Source organism: Mesocricetus auratus, unplaced genomic scaffold, assembly GCF_017639785.1.
Source record: "Mesocricetus auratus isolate SY011 unplaced genomic scaffold, BCM_Maur_2.0 Super-Scaffold_100021, whole genome shotgun sequence".
NCBI classification, from domain to species: Eukaryota; Metazoa; Chordata; class Mammalia; order Rodentia; family Cricetidae; genus Mesocricetus; species Mesocricetus auratus.
In genome coordinates, this window is record NW_024429202.1 from 10,732,933 (window position 1) to 10,741,496 (window position 8,564).

The following is an 8,564-nucleotide window of genomic DNA, read 5'->3' on the forward strand; positions in this document are numbered from 1 at the left end:
CCCCATGATGTCATTTCCAGAGTCTGCAGGTCTGCTTAGGATTTCTCCTGTTGCTCTGACTACACCAGCATGGCGCTGTCACTTGTCCGTTTTTAGCCTTCGGCCAGATGTGCATTGCCTTCAGCTTACAGCCGTGCCCCACATAAGTTAGTCGAACTTCTCTTTAAGTACGTTCTTTGACTTCACATCAAGTTTCACCCTTCAGAGCAGACTCTGGTGTAGACTCTTCTCAATCCCCATGCTTTATTTGTGTATTTTTTTAGACTCTCCTTGTCAAGGCTTGGTCACAGATACTCTAACACTTGTACTGGTAAACTAAAGATCTAGCTGAAGTTTGTCATGGGTCAAGCTCTTTAACAAGCCTTTAAACTAAAACCCCTAAAAAGTTGGAGATATTTTGTGGAGGTGAGATGGGGGATGTTTCTCTTATTGGTTGATGAATAAAACACTGTTTGGCCAATAGCTAGTAGAGGCTGGGCTAGGAAATGAGGAGAATTCTGGAAAAGGTAGGCAGAGAGGTGCAGCGAGGATGCCATGTAGAGCCCAGGAAAACAGGATGGACCAGGCATTCTCTGGTAAAATCAGGCCATGTAGAAATACATAGATTAGTAGTTATGGGTTAACAATTAAGACAGAACTAACCAATAAGAAGCCCTAGCCATTAGCCAACAGTTTATAGTTAACTTAAGTCTCTGTGTGTTTATTTGGGACTGAGAAGGACAGTGGTACCTGGCGGGACAAGAAACCACCAGCAACAAGCACCACAAGGCATAATCTTATCTTTAAGGAATCCACATTCTCTTTCTTGGTGCCCTTGCACATCTGATCACCATTAGGCTCCAGACCAAGGATGAGGGTGCTTGTAATTAACTGTGGGAAAGAGGACTACAGTGGCCCATCAAATGCTTAGGCATGCTAGCTTGGCCAGATAAAAGCATGACTAATTTTGCAAGCACATTTATTTATATTTATTTATTATAAAGAGTCAGCTTGAGCACTCATGAAGTTAAGAAGTTTCATGGCCTACAGCCAGCACACTGGAGACCCAAGGCAGTTATATGTCATTCCAGTTCAAGTCACAAGGCCTGAGAACTCAAGGGAGCTAATAAAGCCATTGTGACCCCAAGAGTTGCCAAGGAAAGCCAGTGCTTCAGATTGAAACAGAATGGTGTCTCTGTTCAAGCATCAGATGACAGAGGCTTTCTTTGAGAGAAGGCTGGACTTTCTGGTCCATCAAGGCCAACTGATTAGATGAGGCAGACGTAGATCCTCCTACAACAAGATCAAAGTACAGTTTACTCAGTCTCCCAATTCAAATGCCAATCTCACCATTGAAATGTCATTCAAAAGCCCTTCCCAGAGATACCATGAATAATGGCCAGATGAAGATCTAGACATTCCATGGCACAGTTACATGGTACACAGAATTAACCATTACACCAAGCTAAGTACCCACCAACCAGCCAGCTCAAGGATGTGCAGTCTAAAGTTCTAGATTTTGTCATGAAGCTCTTATGAAATTACAAGTCAAAAAATGGTAATATTGTTTTGATTTGTGGAGACACACTAATTTAGCCAGTCAGAAACAGAAGAAAATCAAATAAGAATTAGGCAACTCACATAGATCACCAATGAGTCAAGAGTCTACTGCTCTTTGTCAATGGCCTTTAATCACATCAGCTCTTCATAGGCCCTATGTCTCCCATGACCTTGTCAGATGCCAGGTGATTTACACAAGGCATGAAGATCCAAATATAAGTCCTTTTGTCTTCAACAATTATGGCTAGCTAACACAGTCACCATCACCAGATTCTTCAGGCTCCATCAACACACACCATCACTTGTTTACTGTGAGTACTGAAGTCTCCAAAGCCTTCTTTTAGTTTAACCACTTAGAATGGGGAATTATATAAGCTAGGGTTTCAGTTGCTTCGAAGAGACACCATGACCATGACAAATCTCATAAAGGAAAACATTTAATTGGGGTGGCTTATGTTTTCAGAGGGTTAGTCTGTTATGACCATGGTGCCACCTGGTGGCATACAGACAGACATGGTCCTGGAGAAGGAGCTGGGCATTGTTACATCTTGACTCACAGGCAACAGGAAGTAGTCTGAGACCACTTGGCTTGAGTATATATGAGATCTCAAAGCCTGCCTCCACAGTAAAACACTTTCTCCAACAAAACCACATCTACTTCAACAAGGGCACACCTCCTAATAGTGGCATTCCCTTTGGGGGCCATTTTTTTTTCAAACCACCACAGTAGTACACTGAGAGTTATTGATGTCTTCTTGTCCTTGGGACACTGTAATGATTAGGCATAATTGGGAGTGGTGGCATAAACCTATAATCCCAGAAGTCTAAAGACAGAGGCAAGAGGATTGAAATTGGAAGCTAGCCTAGGCTACTTAGAGAGTTCTGGTCCAGGCCAATCTACATAGCAAGAGCCCGTCTCTTAAAGAAAGGAAAGAGGCTGTGGAGAGGGCCCAGTGAGTAAGAGTACTTGCTGTACAATTATGAAAACCTTAGTTCAAATCCCCCAAATCCATGTAAAAGCAAGGTATATTTTCATATGCCTGTAGCTTCAGGTTTGGAGAGCAGAAGTAAGTATATCCTAGGAGCTCCCTGGTCAGCTAACCTGGGCAAAATGGTGAGCTTCAATTTCAGTGAGAAACCCTGTCTCAAGAGAATGTTTCAGTGTGAATGTCCTTCTCTGTGCACAAATGCTGTGTGTGTGTGTGTGTGTGTGTGTGTGTGTGTAATAAATAAATGGAAGCAAAGAAGGGAGGAATGGAAGGAAAAAAGAAACTATCAAAAAAAACCCAAATTCAAGGGAATTAAATACACAGACACACACACACACACACACACACACACACACACTTTATTTTTGTATAAACATTTTACTTTTATGTATTTTGAATTTTCTTTGAGAAGGAGTATAATCATTTAAAAAAACAGTTTTCTATTCTAAAAAAAAGGCAAGGAAAACTGCCTTTTGTAGAAAATGTGACATTTCTGGAGGTCCCCTTTCTCTGTGTTCCATTCCCTCCATGTGTAAAAATGCCTGCTCATGCCCCCACCCCACCCCAGGGTCTAACTCATGGAACCTTCTGAGCAGTTCTTTCAGCTGCTCTCCCACAACAAAGGCTACACTTCCTCCCCCCATGTGTCTTCACTAACCACTCCTTCTGCAGAGACACAAATAGCCTTTGACACAACTGAGGCCAATCTACTAACTTATTTCACCTCCCAACTTAACATTCACGGAACATTCACCAATGCCAGGGACTTTGCATGTATAGCCTTCATGAAATCTCATAAGAAAACACCTGTGTTGGGTTCTATTTTCAATTCCACTTTATAAAAGATGAGAATAAAGCTTTGGAATGTTGGCCAGCTCAGCCACTGTCACCCTTGGCGAATGAAAAAAAATCTGTCCACTTGGGTTCCTGAATTCATTTATCTTCAAATTATGGTGTGATATGCATATTTAAATTTAGAAATTGCAAGTCATAGGTGTGTATAAAGCAAACTTTACGGTAGCTCTTAGGACATGTCAAAAGATGACAGTTCACCATTCATACAACACTGTAAAATAGTGTCTCTGGGTCTACTGACCAAAGAAATGCCCCTACATAGTGTTTGTGGTGGGGGGGTGTCACAAGAAATAAACTTTTTATTTTAGCTTCTTCATGTGAGCTCAGGATGCTAGAGACCTGGCTCTGTGGTTACGAGTACTTGCTGCTCTTGCAGAGGACCTGGGTTCCAATCCCAGCACCCACAGGACAGCTCACAGCCTCCTGCAGCACCAGTTCCATGAGATTTGATGCCCTCTTCTGGCCTCCACAGATACTGCACATACGTGGTGCACATGCATACACACAGACAAAACACTCCAACACAGAAAAGATAAATACATCCTTTTAAAGTGAGAGAGTTCAACTTTTTGAGAAGGAGGCAATGGAGTTCTCAAGTCTAAGTTCTTTGTAACCTTATTTTAAAAAATCATATGACTGAAAATAGATCAGATTTAACTGAATCGATTTCACTTGACAGCTGGTGGAGAAGGGGGTGGAACTGGAGAAATTTCAGCTAGGCTAAGCTCAATCAAGGTGACTCATATTATCAGGAGCATACGGGTTAACGAAAGGCACAGGCGTGTAAACATACTGGCGTGGCCGCCTTGCCTACTGTCGCAGGGGTTTGTCTTGGAAAGCACTCCTGTGCAAGCCATTTCGTTAGTCCACCAGTGCTCTAACTGTGTATCCTATGAAACCGCATTGAGAGATCCCACTGTAGTGTTTCAGCTTTACCTTCTATAGCACGGAATGGCTAGGTGATGGACCAGCAGATGCCCAAGGAATACTGGACACCTAGCCACAGGAAAGTCCTGTAAATGGAACCCATCCAGCCAATCCAATTCCACTCTCCATTTCTCCTCAGCGCACTCTCTCTTCTCTCCTGTGTTATCCTGAAAAGCAATGGCCGGCAAGTACCGTGAGGTATCCTCTATAGAAGACCACTCAGATGTGGGCTCAAGCCAATAGAAAAGTCAGTATCAGCTGGCCAACGACTGAAATTGGGCACTTGGAGTCCAAGTGCCATCCCAAGATTTTCTTACAGTGAGCTTTTAAGCACCAAAACCACACCCTGGGCTGACACACCTAAGTTAGCAAGGACAGTCAGCCAGAAGCAGAACCATGGAAGTCAAAAAGCAAGGTTAGTACCTTCAGGGACTTTCCCAGAGCTACGGATGGGTTAGGCCTTTATTCTTGTTTTGGCAGGTGCTAAGGTCTACATTCTGGGCTCTTAGGTCAGGATGATGCATTAGTGACTCTCATGTGGCATCAGTCATGCTAAGGTTTGGGGACCTGTCCCACAGGGCTGAGACCAGGGACAACTGCTGGGTTTGAATTCCATCCGGCCCACCAGCTGGTGCTGCTAAGCATGTCGTTCCATCCCCATGAGGCTGAGTCACTGTCAAGAGGGATGGCTGGGTGCTGGGGAGACGGCATAGCATGGAGGCCTAAGCTGGATCCCCAGGTCCCCTGGGAAAAGTCTGTCACACCGTGCTGGGAAGGTGAGGTGGAATGTCCCATGAGCCTGCAGTGTAGGCCATCTAGTGAAAATGCTGAGCTCCAGGCTCGGAGCTCAAAACGATAGGGTGCAGAGTGATGCAGTTGTCACTCTCCATCTCTCTCTCTCTCTCTCTCTCTCTCTCTCTCTCTCTCTCTCTCTCTCACACACACACACACACACACACACACACACGATTAGATGATGTGATATGAACGGTGCTTTGCCACCAACTAGCATATAATAAATCCTTGTTTCTGGGGCTGGAGTGATGGCTCAGTGGTGAAGATGGCTTGCTACTGAATCATATCTCAAGCCTTTCAGTCACCCCCGACTCTGAGGGATGCGACACCATGCACAAACACATACGCACACGTAAATAAAATAAACATTTACAAGATAAAAAAAAAGCCATTTCCTGGAACATCAAACACTCTCTGTCCATTTCTTCGAATTCTCAGATATTAAATTGTGAAGACTTAAAGCCTGAGTGGCGCTTTCTTCCTCCGTGAACTTTTCCTAATTACGCCAGCTCCTGGGGACACCGAACACTTGATTTTGGTTACAGACCTACTGGACAGACTCCAGCAACACCTGAAGGTATCGGTGGGTGCGGGTTCAGGGGGTGAGGAGACAAACAGCATGACTGTTCACGCCGGCCTAGACTGACATGGTTGCCAAAGTGACCCCTCAAAGTGACCCTGACTGTACTTCCATGTTCTCCCCAGTATCTTAGTTTCTAACTACACAACCTGAGGTGAGGTCAGGCCTTGGTAGTTTTATCTATAAAATGAGGTGCTTCTTGGGGACTTCCAATAAACATCTACTCACCCCAGATAAGGGTACCACCAACAACAACAACAAAATCCCACCAAAGTCCAACTGGGCAAGCCAGTGAATTCCTGAGCTTAATTACAGGCTGCCCACGAGGGGGTTACTTTATAGGAGTGTGGGTGACACCAAAGCAGTCACATCCCTGGGAAGTCTCACTCAAGCAGGAGTGATGACTTACCCACAGCTGGATAAATGGAGTCATCCCTTTCAAATAACCTCATATTCCATAGACTCCATTACCTCCCGGGGCCACAAGACCAGGAGACCACGTGCAACTCAGACAGGAAAACACACAGCTTAGAGGGAGGTACAGGAAACAGCGTTTGGAACCTCAGGTGGGGTCAAATGAGAATCCGCACCTGCTTCTATGAGGGAGTGTGACCAGGCCCTGTCTTGACGGGCTTTTGCAATTAATCACAGCTGCTCCGGTGTGGATAGTGATGTCCGCTAGGCTTGGAGGACAGTTTTCTGTGACGGGGGTGGCATGACAAGCTGCTCCAGATCCCCACGGAAGAGCTCCTCCAGCTGCAGCCTTAGAACCCCACGGGCACCTGTGGCCTGGCGTGGGCGGGCGTATCACCCCGAAACCAGGAGACCTGCACTGAGGCCTCCATACCCTCTGAATGAACAGAACATGTTGTTCCTGGTTTCCTCCATCCCCTCCAAAATCTGGAACCTCTCTCCAATTGGGCCATAAGCCAAACGCTACCAGCACCCTGGCTGCCAACCAGGCAGTGCCCAGGGCTGGCTGATGTCAACACTGATGAGAAGTGACTGAAGCTTGGCTCTGTCTGTCCCTTTTCTGTGCTATCTTCGGCCAGAGGCCTGGAGGCTTTTACCCGCTGTGCCAAGCAGTCTTAGACAACATTCGCTGATCCCCCTTCCTGCTTTGCCTCCCACCCCTCCTGCTGGCCACGGTCTCAAAGGGAAGAGCTACGGGGCCTGGACCGCCCTGCCGATTGCACTTCCTGTCACAGGCGAGGGCGATGGCAGACACAGCCAGTTTCCCTATATCCTTCAACACTGGTCCATTAACTAACCCCAGGGAAGATTGGGAAACAGACAGAAGGGACTAGAGACTCCTCCTGGATGAGGAAAAATAGAGTTTGATCAAAAAGCCCCAAATCTAATCTGTAACCAGACAAAACCCTATCGATGGCCAGGTCCTCCTCTAGACACTGTAGAAGGTCCTAGAATGAGAGACCAGTAATGCATCCAGCAGGAAGAGAGCTGTCCACGGGAGCATTTGTAGGACCATTGTGTAGAGGACTCAGGCTCTGTCTGAAACCAAGCCTACGTCACCACGGGCAGCATCTTCCCCAAGAAGGCATGTTTCCTTCTTCTCACAAATCCGTGGAGCTAACCTGTGCTCTGCTCTCCGCTGTGCTGCAGAAGGGCATGCTGGGTAGATCAGTAGCATCACTCCAGCCTACGCTTCCCAGCGTTCTCACTTCCTGGTACCGTGACTTACCCGTCCCTCTTCCCTTTCCTTCTCTTCCCTCATTCCCAGTTCATCCTTCTCTTCCTTCCCCCTCATCCTTTCCTGCAATCCATTGCCACACTACTTTTATTGTTGCTGTGACAGATGTCTGGTAAGAAGTCATTTCAAGCTAGGAGGGTTTGCTTTGGCTCACAGTTGAAGGGGATACAGGAGGAGAGCCTTGGTATGAGGGGGATGGGATGCCTGTGCAGTCGGGAAGTGAAGGAAGTGCAGGAAGTGCGGCTGTGCAGTCAGACCTCAGGGCCCACGCTCAGTGGATCGCTTCCTGCAGCAAAGCCCCGCCTCCTAAAGGTTCCCAAAAGGCAGCACTAGCTGCAGGCCGGTGTTCAAACGCATGCGCCTGTGGAGGACATTTCCATCCAAATACCAGATCCCTTACCACTCCTAAGGGATGAGCACTGATGGGAGGGAGCTTCAAAGTAGAATGTTTTGGTTTTTCTGAGTTTATCCTTCTTTCTAAAATGTTACTTGAGAATTTTCAGCCAGTTATCTCAGGACAGGTTAAAAAAAAAAAGATCTGGAGGACATCTCTGTCTGAGAAGTTTGAAGAGGTGACTTATCTTCAGCTTACAGAAATTCATGGGCACATTTCTGAAAACTGGTAGACCTGTGCTCTGTTTTTCTTTTTAGATGCTTCCTGAAGTAGTCACAGTAAAGTCACCCCAAAGATTTCCCTTACCTTAGAAGCTAATGGTGTAACTGGGCTGGGAGCACATGTCTGTAATCCCAGCAACTCAGAAGGCTGAGGGAGAGAAACTGAAAAGACAAGACCTGCTTGAGCAACAGGATGAGTTCAAGACCAACGGACAACTCAAGAGTCTTTTAGACTCTCTCTCTCTCTCTCTCTCTCTCTCTCTCTCTCTCTCTCTCTCTCTCTCTCTCTCTGTCTGTCTCACACACACACACACACACACACACACACACACGTTGGGGAAGTCCTGTTATTTGCCTGTTAATTGTCAATAAAGTACTGTTGAGCCTATAGGAATCTAGATAGGTGAGACTAGGAGTCCAGGAGGATTCTGGGAAGGAGAAACACAAGGAGAGTTCAAGATGTAACACCGTGGGGTAGGAGCCCGGAACTATTCTCCGGTAAGAGACATACTTAGATTAACAATTATGGGGTAATTACTTAAAGCAGAGCTAG